The sequence below is a fragment of the Microtus ochrogaster genome, chromosome 6 (genome assembly GCF_000317375.1).
Source record: "Microtus ochrogaster isolate Prairie Vole_2 chromosome 6, MicOch1.0, whole genome shotgun sequence".
In the NCBI taxonomy this organism is placed as follows: Eukaryota; Metazoa; Chordata; class Mammalia; order Rodentia; family Cricetidae; genus Microtus; species Microtus ochrogaster.
The window spans coordinates 86,906,082-86,917,483 of NC_022013.1; the positions used below are offsets into that span (position 1 = coordinate 86,906,082).

The 11,402-nt window shown below is 43.8% G+C and overlaps 1 long non-coding RNA gene across 2 annotated transcripts in view; it reads right to left on the minus strand.

Annotated features, from left to right (window-relative positions):
- Positions 1 to 11,402, minus strand: part of LOC113456204 — a 79,389-nt gene that overhangs the window by 62,019 nt on the left and 5,968 nt on the right. For both annotated transcript variants that reach the window (XR_003377062.1, XR_003377061.1), the window contains exon 2: positions 8,784 to 8,885. This is a non-coding gene — a long non-coding RNA (uncharacterized LOC113456204). The remainder of the gene's footprint in view (positions 1 to 8,783; positions 8,886 to 11,402) is intronic.

Below are 11,402 nucleotides of genomic sequence, written 5' to 3' on the forward strand. Positions count from 1 at the left end.
CTCCTGAGTGTTGGAGTTACAGACATGTGGTATCACACCTGATTAATGTATCATTTTTGACAGATCCATGAATTTCCCCCCACTTTCCATATGAAGAAGCCTAAACTGGAGGGATCGGTTCATGCTGAGAGAAGAGGAGTCTTAGGTCTGAGGCTGAATTTCCTCTTGACTTATCACTAGTCAATCGACAGGGGAAGATGAATTAGACAGAAGATTCTACAAAATAACATGTTATTCTCGACTACACTAAAGAACAGATTTCATGTCCATTACACCTAAAGGATGACTTTCTGGCTTTTGTTTGGTCAGCTGGTTTTGTTGTAGCAAACTAGGCTAAGGCAGGGAGGGGTATTCTAGCCTTTACCTATAGCTTGAAGCAGAAGTGTGGTTGGGGGAGCCTGCACCTCAGCCAGCCCTCAGCAGGTTAGCCTTAACTCTTTCCTGCCTCTTCCTGGCCCCACCTTTGCTGTCACAGCCTACCATCTCTGCCCTACTCTTTCTGTCACCAAAAGGTTTTTTGACAAAAAGGACCCACTGGAATGTTGCAGCAGAGAGGAAGTTTACAACTTTCCTACCCCACTCAGACACTGAAAATGTCAAGCAAAATCCTGCGGGCCTCACCCACTCCCACTCAGAGACAGCATCTCAACAACCAAATGGCCAGAGGTTATACGGACAGGGCACTCAAGGCCCTGATGCTTCGGCTGTGACTCCTGCCTTGGGTTGCAGCTAATAGGGAGGTTAAGGCAGGAGGATCAGTTGAGCCCAGGAGTTGGAGATGCACCTAGACGACAGGAAGACCTGTGGAAAAAACAAGGAAGGAGCTGAACTCATCATGCGTTTCTGGTGACGTGCCTTCTGATCCGTTCGCTTTCATGGGTGTAACAGAAAGCGGGAGACCCAGATTCTAACCCCAGGGCTACTTACGATTATTTTCCCAGCTCAGCCATGTAAAGTGATAGATCATGTACCTGCTAGGATCTAGCACCTAGCACCAAACGCTTTCTTACTCAGGGAGGTCACCTACAAAGGTCACAGCTGAGTGAAATCATTTTCCCACCCGACTAAGGACTAACAGGACCTGCGTCTGTCTGTCTTTGGAGATTTCCTGCTTTGCACAAGTTCTTCTACCTCTTATAGAAACAGCCTCTGACCCAGGGATTCTCAACGTGTGGGTCAAGACCCTCAGAGACCCGGAGGACCCTTTCACAGGCGTCGCCTAAGACCACTGAAAAGCACAGATATTTACATTACGATTCCTAACAGGGGCAAAATTACAGTTATCAAGTAGTGATGGAAATAATCTCACCACAACATGAGGAACTGGCTTAAAGGGTCGCAGCTTTAAGAAGGTTGGGAACCACTGAATGGACCATTCATCAGTGTGACTGCTCTGTCTCATAGCTGACAGTCAACCCAAGCATACAAAAAAAAAAAAATCCAAACAACAACAAAAACAGGGGTTGGACCCAGCATTCTCTCCTTGAATCGGAGTTTGGGGCTGCCTGGGTGCTGGGGTGCAGAGTACCTGCAGTTCTGCGCGCGGGAAATGGGGCGGGAGAGGGGAGCAGCTCCACGCGGGCCCCCTGATCCGGGTGTTTTTCCTGCGCCAGCCCTGCAGAAATCTTCAAAGGCATGAGAGGAATGAGCGAGGTTACAGGGGCGCATTATCAGCCGCTCGCCCCCTTTCACCAGCAGGACCATAATCCCCTCTTTGTGCTCGCTGCAAGAGCCCAGAGCCACTTGTAATTCCTCTCCCTTTTCCAGGTCTGCCGTGGAGACCCGCAGGGCTCTTAAGTCCCTCGATCCTGCACCGGGCAGCGCCGGGAGGGTGGCGGATTCCGGCGCGGTCCTCGGCCCACACAGCCCCAGGCAGAGATTCCCACACTCTCTGCCCGAGGGTGGCGATGCATTCAGATGAGGGGAGGAAGTGGCTCAGCCAGGACCTGGGGCAGGCAGGGGCGATGACGCCTCCCCGCTGAATCCTTTCAACGAAAACACTTTCAGGTTCCTTAAAAGTGAAAGCGCTCAAACAAACAAACACCCCGCCGAATTCACACTAGTAGGCGCGCCCAGCGGACAGAACTAACGTGCGCTCACTTTCAGATCTACTTTAGGGCCAAGAGTCCAGGAATTAGTCCGAAACTTTTTGAGTAGAATAGGAGAACGGGAATTTCCTACCCTAGGGACGACGGTAATGCCCCACCGGGTGCTACAAGGTAAAATTAAGAAAGACTTGAAAGAGAAGAGAAAAAGGAGGTGGGGAGAGGGTGGCACCCGGCAGAAAAAAAAAATGGTAAGGGACTTTTTCTAGGTGTCAGCCCTAGCTGTACACTGCTGTAGTATTTAATCTCACACAGTTCCGGGTGTGAGACACGTATTATTATTCCTCTTTTGCAGATGACACCAGAGCATGCCTGCATACATGTCTGTACACGTATACATATATACACATGTATATGCATGCACACACACAGACGTCCCAGCGGTAATTGTCCCGTCCAGAACCCCACACGCTAGCTCAGAAGTCTAAATAGTTCATTTCCAAACCAGGCCCCCAGCCTAGAGGTTTTCAGCAAACTCGCTTGAAAGAAGAAAGTCCCCAGGGTCCTGCTCCTTTTGTTTTGCAAAACAAGACTAGTGGGCAGACCCTTGGGAATTCACCTGGTTTCAGGTGAACCCCAGCCCCACCCACCTTCCCAGGTCTTTTCATCTCTCCAAGCCCCAGTTTCTTTAACAAAGCTGAGTGTGATCACTGTTGACTTTTCAGGAATGTTGTGGAAATCAGTGTGCTTCTAAGTACTTTGCCGGGCAGAGACCACTTCTCAACTGTAATTCCACATTGTCCTGGTAGAGTTGAGGCCCTAATCACGTCCCCAGAGAAGACCACCAGTGTGTCTCAGTCTCATCACCTCAGAGACACTTCCACCTCCGTTATGGATTACAGACGATGGAAAATCTCATTCCGAGGACCTGGCGCCCCGTCCATTATTAGAATTCTTCCTTCAGCATGTTCAATATTGAATTTAGGTTGTTTCCCACAGGCACACCCTTGTAACTGAGAGACAAATTACAAGGCACCGTGTTGGGTCTCTGGTTATTATCCCAGACTGGAAGAGGAATTTCTTTGTTAGGCATAAGGACAGCTAGGGAAGTACCAGCTCCCCTCACTGGCCGCCTACCCAGCTCATGGCTATACAGGAACTTTGGCGAGCCTTTGCTTTTTAAAATCCTTCACAAGGATGTGTTCAATGACATCCTGCAAAGGAAGAGAATACACGTGCAACTCTGCACACAGCTGGCTTGAAAACCCTGTGTGTCTTCTGCACATGGTTGAAAGCAAGCATTTCTCTGGACTCGACAACCAGAATGTGAAGATGTAGCCCGAGCAGTGCAGCGATTCCGGGAGAAATGCCTTCTCTAAGCTACCGTGGAACTTTAAAAGGCTGCAAGGGTAGGGCTGCTGCCTTGCTCAAGCTTAGAAATGTCTCCTCCAGACTCAAGTGTAGCGTGCTTGGCACGTAGCTGAGCTGAGAGGGTGGGATCTAGTGAAGCAAGCTGGTCACCGAAGGCATGGAAGGGATATCCTGGCTCTAGTCCTTTCTTCCATTTTGCCTCCCTGACGCTGTGTGGAGAACATCCTGCCGTGATACCATGCCACCACAGAGCCAAGGCAACAGGGAAGAATAACCATGGACTGAACCTCTGGATCCAGGAGTCAAAACAAACCTTCCTTTCCTTATTGCTTGTTTATCGCGGGTACTTGGTCACAGCAACGAAATCCAACTAACAGGTACGTTGTCCGAGGCAAGAATATCCACAACCTATGAACTCTGACTACCCTGTCAGGGGCAAAACTTATGTCTTTTGGGAAAATACAATTATTTGTTTACTATAAAAATGCCAAATCATTAAAGAAAGCATAGTTCCTTTGATGTCACAATTTGCCACATTTCCCATTTAACTCTACTGATCAGAGAACTCGGATACACATTTGTCCTTTTTAGTGCAAGTTTGAACTTTCATGATATATACTTCCACACTATTTTTTTTTTTAAGATAGGGTTTCTCTGTAGTTTTGGAACCTATCTCTTATAGACCAGGCTGGCCTTGAACTCACATAGATCCACCTGCTTCTGCCTCCTGAGTGCTGGGATTAAAGGCGTGTGCCACCACCACCCAGCCCTCCACACTATCTTACATTGTGATGTCCTGGAACCCTGACTTAATGATTTCTCTAGAATATACTACATATTATAGGTGCCGTATCTGTATTGTGGAACATCAGAGGAATATAAATAAATAAATAAATAAGATAGGAAAGGTTTCTGAACTCTGGCTGAGACCTGAGTCTTAACCAACACCAGAGGAAGAGAATTACATACTAATGTATGTTAATGAGTTAATATTAATGACATATTTGCTCCAGAGAGCTTGACGCCACTTCAGAAGCAGAGTTTGTCAATGAAGCTGAAACAATCAAGGAAGTTAATATTCTTCCTAAATCAAGCCATGTTCCATCTCTTGGCAAATATTGTGTCTGATAACCACTGTCCTGCTCAGCAGCCTCTATCAGCCTTGGGGCTTCCCCTTGCTTTTATATTCACAGAGTGTGCCTGCTTTGTTTATGTTTCAATGGTTTCTAAAAATTTTAATGCAACTAATGTCACTTCATTTTGACTCAGGATCCACAGTTACATACTAACACATACATACAAGAGACATATTTTTGTGGCAATAGTTATTATATGCTGCAAAGTGTTCTGCTATTTTTCCTTTGTTTCTTATATCCTTGGGCATCTTCCCATGTCAGTACTAAGATTATATTGTCCTTAAATAGAAATACGATGTTGAGAAGACTGACTTAGTTAATCTATATAAGTCATATAAGACAGTGTCTAAAGAGAATTTTGTTTCAGATAACTTACAAAATTGTCTCTTGAAGTTTTAAATTCAGAATACCTACTTGGTAGAGCAGGGTCACAATAATCAGATGCAGTCATATTTGGGGCTAGCTTAGTTGTTTTACTGAAAAGGCTTTGTTTCATAATAAAAGACAGGAAGGTAAGTGCCACTCTTCAAGTATTTTCCATTATGAAAGCAGGAGACCAGACAGACAGCACTAGGCTGGTGCCACCTGAAGCTAAATTATCACTTAATATACATAGAGAGCAGCTGATGTCCAGAAGTGAGCATCAAGCTTCTTGCTAACATGATGAGCAATGGCCATCTGTCCCCACAAAGCCAGGCAGCGTGACCTTCAGTCCCAGCACTTGCCAGCATCACTCTTTCTCCATGATGAAGGATGGGAGGGGGGAAAATGCCCCAAGAATTTTCTGTTATGGGCGGCAACAAAGATAAAGTTCTTGTCCCTGTTTTATTACAAAATTTTCAAAACAAAACACAGCAGCAGCAACAAAGAAAAGATCAATAGGAATCTGGGCAAAGAGTTAAAGCACAGAGCTGAGTGAATCTATTTTCCTTATAGGAGGATAATGTACATAATTAATATGCACTCGAAGAGCAAAATGGAACACAAGCATTATGCTAGAAGTTCCTTCATGTTTCATTAAACTAAAGTGCATGAGAATATCAAGCAGGAACAAAAGGCACAGATCAAAACCCCCTACCACCAAACGTCTATTGACAAACCGCACCTGACACTCAGAGGTGACTGCTGCTGTTGGCACAAAGGACACACTCGGAGAGATAGGAGAGAGCAAATCACTGCAAAGATACAAGCTTGCTGGCGAGGAGTTTGTGTTAGAGAGGCTCATTAAGTCCTGATGTGAACTGAATGCATTCCCCCATTTGTCTGTCAACTGAAGGCATTCTTCACTGTGTCTGTCATACAGGACTCATTAGCATCATCAGAACAAAAAAGAGAGGAAGGAGGAGGCTTCCTCTTAGTGGGAATCCAGCATTGGACAGAGGGTAAGATAACCACGTCCAAAATCAATACTGCCAGACATCATATAATGTTTTTCAAAGCCAATGCTGTTCTCATGATATCTAACAAATATGGATGTGGCCTGTTATTTTTGTAAAGAACTTCATTTTTCCATAACCTTTATCTTAGCTCTTGGGATTATTCCAGACTTTTAAAATATGTGTGTCATTTCTTAGGAACTTGGTTTGACACACTTAAAGAAACAGGAAACATTCCAGAGAGCAGTAGGCTCATCGTGGTTGGTTGATAGTTAATGGATAGTTCAAAACAACTATGTAGTGGATCCTCAACAGATTCAAGGTGACAGATACGCTAATTAATCTGATCTGATCATTACACATTACATACAGTACATGTCACAGTGTAATCCACGAATAAGTAAAATTACTATGTGTGGACTGAAAACAAAATATGCTTTAAAAATATAAGAAATAGGAACACATAAGACAGGAGTCAGTCCTTCTCCAAATCTGTGTTAGATCATGAGGAAGAAAACGCTACATCGCAGAGAAAGTCATAAACATGCTGTGGGATAATGCTTTTGTACACTGTCAAGATTTGTCACTCATAATGGTTTAATAAAATGCTGATTGGCCAGTAGCCAGGCAGGAAGTATAGGCAGGCAACCAAACTAAGAGAACTCTGGGAAGAGGAAAGGTAGAGACACAGTCACCAGCCAGACATAGAGGAAGCAAGATGAGAATGCCTTACTGAGAAAAGGTACCAAGCCACGTGGCTAAACATAGAATTATGTGTTAACTTAAGTTGTAAGATCTAGTTAATGAGTAATTATTAGTTCAAACTACTTATATAACTAATATAAGCCTTTGTATGTTTCTTTGGGACTGAATGGCTGCAGGACCAGGCAGGATAGAAACTTCTGTCTATATAAAGATTAATAATTGTTGGCCTGGGGTATAGCTCAGTGGTAGACTGATAATTTATCATGCTCAAGTCTCTAGGCTTGATTTCCCCCAATATCAAAAAAGAACAAAGATTATTCATTATATCCCCTAAAGATTCTGAAGGGGGCATGGCTTCAGGAAAGGTCAGTGCTCTATAATTATACCTCTCATTTTTCTGTTTTCCTATGCTCTGTGTATTAGTTTCCCATGCAAATGTTTGTCATCTCAGACTCCAGAGTTGGGTAACGATACTTCATGTATCCTAAGATCTTACTGGCATGCCAGCAAGCAAGAAAGGGTAGAGACAAAAGGCAAACATTTTGTTTTTCTTCCTTTTTGTTGTTGTTTGTTTTTGTTAGCAAGGTCACCTATATAACCCACACTGTCTTCAAATCTGAAATATTCCTGCTTCTGCCTTCTGAATATGAGAATTAGAAACCATGGGTCACTATGGTGATGCCTTAGATTCTCTTTTGATACAGGAGGGGAAGTTCTCTGTAAATGTCCCCTTGTGTATTCATTATTTTTCTCTTCACGCTGACCAAACACCCAACAGAAGTAATGTATGGAAGAAAAGGTCAATTATGGCTCACGGTTTCAGAGGGCTCAGTCAGTCATGGTGGAGGAGGCATGGCACAGTATGTCAACTCACACCAAAGCAGCCATGGAAGGAGAAGGGGAGCTATAGGATAAGGATATACCCACTGATCAACTTCCTCCAAAGGCTCTGTCTCCTAATAATGCCACCATCATGTGAGTCAATTGAAGGATGGATGCATTGATTAGGTCAGAGCCCCCAGGATGTAATCATCCTTGGAAACAAAGTCACAGAGACACCCAGGAGTGTGCTTCACTTACCTCCTACATGCCTATTAGTCCAATCAAATTGACAACTAATACTAACCATCACACCTTCTATTAGGCTGGTGACAAGAGTCTCAGGTCCATCCACAGACCAATCACTAACAAAATGAAAACAAGCTTCTGCTAATCAAAATTGAATCCTGAGATAAAATCCCAACAGCAGCCAGGAGTAAAGATATGGGCAAAGGCTTCTGGAAAGATGAAGAATACTATCTCAATGTCTAGCCCAGTAGGCCAGGCCTCATTTCCTCCCCACACTTCAAAACGTCTTCTATCACATGGAACTGTGAGGACTTTAACAACAACAATAACAACAACAGAGTTCCATGTAAAATAGCCATGCATGGAATGGGGATGTATATTTAAAATCTATTTTTATGTCTTTCTAGGCATTTCCCTATGGTTTTTCATTGTTCTAATATGTGTCTGTGTGTGTGTGTGTGTGTGTGTGTGTGTGTGTGACCTGTCTATCTCCGAGTCTTCTTTCATAGCACACTCTACATCTGAATACCTTTGCATGAATAAATCTTACTCTTTCAATTCTTTTTCACTACAGAAATTGAAAACTCAAATGAGTCTACTTATGGATATTAAATTCAGAGTGATATTATTGAAACCATGCCTTCAGTTCCCAGGATCAAAACTTCCTCTCACAAGACCATCTGGGCAACTTCCCTCAGTAGAAACAAAGTATCACACAGTAGAAGCATTTAACTGAGATTGGAAAAACAATGGTCTTTGAAAGAAGGGAACTTGTCTGATCAGCCAGTGGCTGACAGCTACTTCCTGACTCTTCCCACAGCTCAGCTCTATACCAGGTGTCAAGTTCAAACCTGACCTATGTCAGAACATGGTCAAACAACTGCACTTCCAAGCTCTGGCATAGATTGTTTGCCCCATCCTTATAGAACATTATAAGGAAACTGTTGACCCACACACACAAAGGAAAATGAAATAAAACCAAATGCATGTCACTTGAAAAAGAAGGCAGAGTTTGAAACTTAGATTCTTCTCTGTGAATATGCCATGATGATTTAGATCCCCACACCCAAGGTTGGCCTTACCTAGCAGGTCAGTGGACAGAGCATAGCCTTCAGGTCCAAGTGTGGCTGCCTCTATCTTGCTCTCCACCTTTGGGGCTGCAGCTGAGGCCAGATTGTACAAACCTGTGTAAAGATACAATAAAAAGGAAGTGTCAGCTTAGCTTACTGTAAGTCTAGGGGTTTACCTCCATTCTGGCTCCACTTCACCTTCCTATGTTGGAGACCATCTACAACAGAATGAGCAAAGGGAGCTCTGTGAGGTACCAAGGGCTGATTGCATAAGGCTCTAAAGCAGTGGTTCTCAGCCTTCCTGATGCTGGAACCCTTTAATAGAGTCACTCATGCTGTGTGACACCCAGCCACCAAGGAGTTGAGACTCACATGTTGAGAATCACTGTTCTAAAGCAATCTCTTCTAAGCAGGGGTGGTGTGCCTCCCCACACCCCTTTCCTACTTCCACCCTCTATCCTTAGCCCCACCCCAATTCCAGGGAACACATGGCAATGACTAGACATGTTTCAGCTGTCACAATTAGGGGAGACAATAAGGCTGGAATGGAGTAGTTAGAAGCTGGGGTGTAAGCAGAGACTGCTCACTCTTTTCCCAGCTTCCCAGAGCAAATAATGACATAGGAACTATATTAATTACAACACCGCTTGGCCAATAGTATAGGCATATTTCTAGCTATCTCTTAAATTAACCCATTTGTATTAATCTGTAAATCACCATGAGATTGTGGCCCATTGGTAAGGTTCTGGCTGGCAAATGACGCCTTTCTCTTTTGGCAGCTACATGGCATCTCAATGACTCCACCTACTCTCTATCTGTGATCAGATTTTCCTTCTGGCTTTATTCTGCCCTGCCATAGGCTGAATGAGCTTTATTCTTCAGTCCATAAAGCAACACATATACAGAACGATCTCCCACAACACTGAGGTGTTGTTCAACATTCAGCAGTGCAGAAGTCAGGTCTCATGACAAGGAATTCACTGGCCCATATATTCCGAATGTTGTAGCTATTGGTCTAGGATAGAGAAACACATTTAAGATACACACTACAATGGCTCCCTTGTCTCTTCATCTGCTTATTTCCACACTGGGCACCACAACACAGGTAATGTAGGCCCTAGATGGACATATTCCTTAGGAGCTAAAGTACCCACCACCATTTTCCCTTCCACACTAGAAAGCCAACACACAGTTCAGGAATGACTTTACACAGACAGAGCCCGTAATCTACCATCGTGAAATCCTTAGAGCGTCGCTGCTCTGCTATTGTTCCTACATTACTAGGGGCACATGATACACAGAGTCTTGACAACTGGGAACCAGTACTACTTAGTGGAGAGACCAATGACCTAGCTTCACTTCCTAGCTGTTGTGCTTGCTAGCAAGGCCTTGCCCTTGGAATCCTTTGTCTCCACTTCCTCATCTGATGAAGAGGCCTCCAGTTGTTATGGGGACTAGTGAGGTGAAATGGTTTGTAAAGAATAGGGTTTCCATAAATGTCAGCCTTCTATGCATGGAGAGGTGGTTTGGAATGCCACTCATGGAACTGGAACAAATCTGACTTCATGTTAATTTTTCCTGTACTCTTGTGCGCATCTGTATGTGTGTTCTCATTGCTGAAAAAGACTATAAATCTTTCTGTTCTTACAGCGGGACTGATGTGCATGTCACCATGATTTCTGCTTCATGCATCTGTTGCGGTGCTTTCTGTTGCAAGCAAGCTTTAGGCTTTCCAGCACGTATTTCTCATTCTGCTGTCAATGGGTGACTAAACCAAGGTCATGTCATCAAGAGCCCACTATTTCTTCTATCTGTTCTTTCATACTCAGCATGGTTGCTTTTGACTTCAGGCATATTGTTTTGCAGTCAGTCACAAGATGACCATAGGTAGCTCTGAGACTTGTATGGTTATGCAATAACATTAGCGAGGTAGATAAATGGAGAGTTTCTTTGCTATTTCCTTTTGAAAATCCTAAAATCCTTTTGTAGAAGGTCACTTCTGGGCCAACTTCCTTTCATATGTAACTGACCAGAACTGTATCACATGTTTATGATTAACCAATCAGGCCAGAGTAATGATGACCCAACTAGGAATGGCTTAGACCAATCAGGATTGACTCTAGGGGTATGGAAGAGTACAAAGACACCGGAGAATGAATAGACAAGCAATGGTCAACTGCAACACCCAAAACATATCTAGGCTGAGATGTATGATCTTTAATCTTTGTCCTCAATTTGACAGGACTTAGAGTCATCTAGGAGATGATGAGGCACACTCTGGACTTGTCTGTCAAAGTTCTTTTTGTTAAACAGAAAAAGGGGAAATGATATGGGAGAGTCTTCTGTTTTGTGTTGATTTCATTGGTTAAATAAAGAAACTGCCTTGGCCCTTTAATAGGACAGAAAATTAGGTAGGCGGAGTAACAGAACAGAATGCTGGGAGAAAGAAGCTGAGTCAAGCAGAGCCATGGCTCTCTTCTCCAAGATGGATGCAGGTTAAGATCTTTCCTGGTAAGCCACCACCTCGTGGTGCTATACAGATTATTAGAAATGGGTTAATCAAGATGTGACAGTTAGCCAATAAGAGGCTGGAACAGTGGGCCAGGCAGAGTTTAAAAGAATACAGTTTCC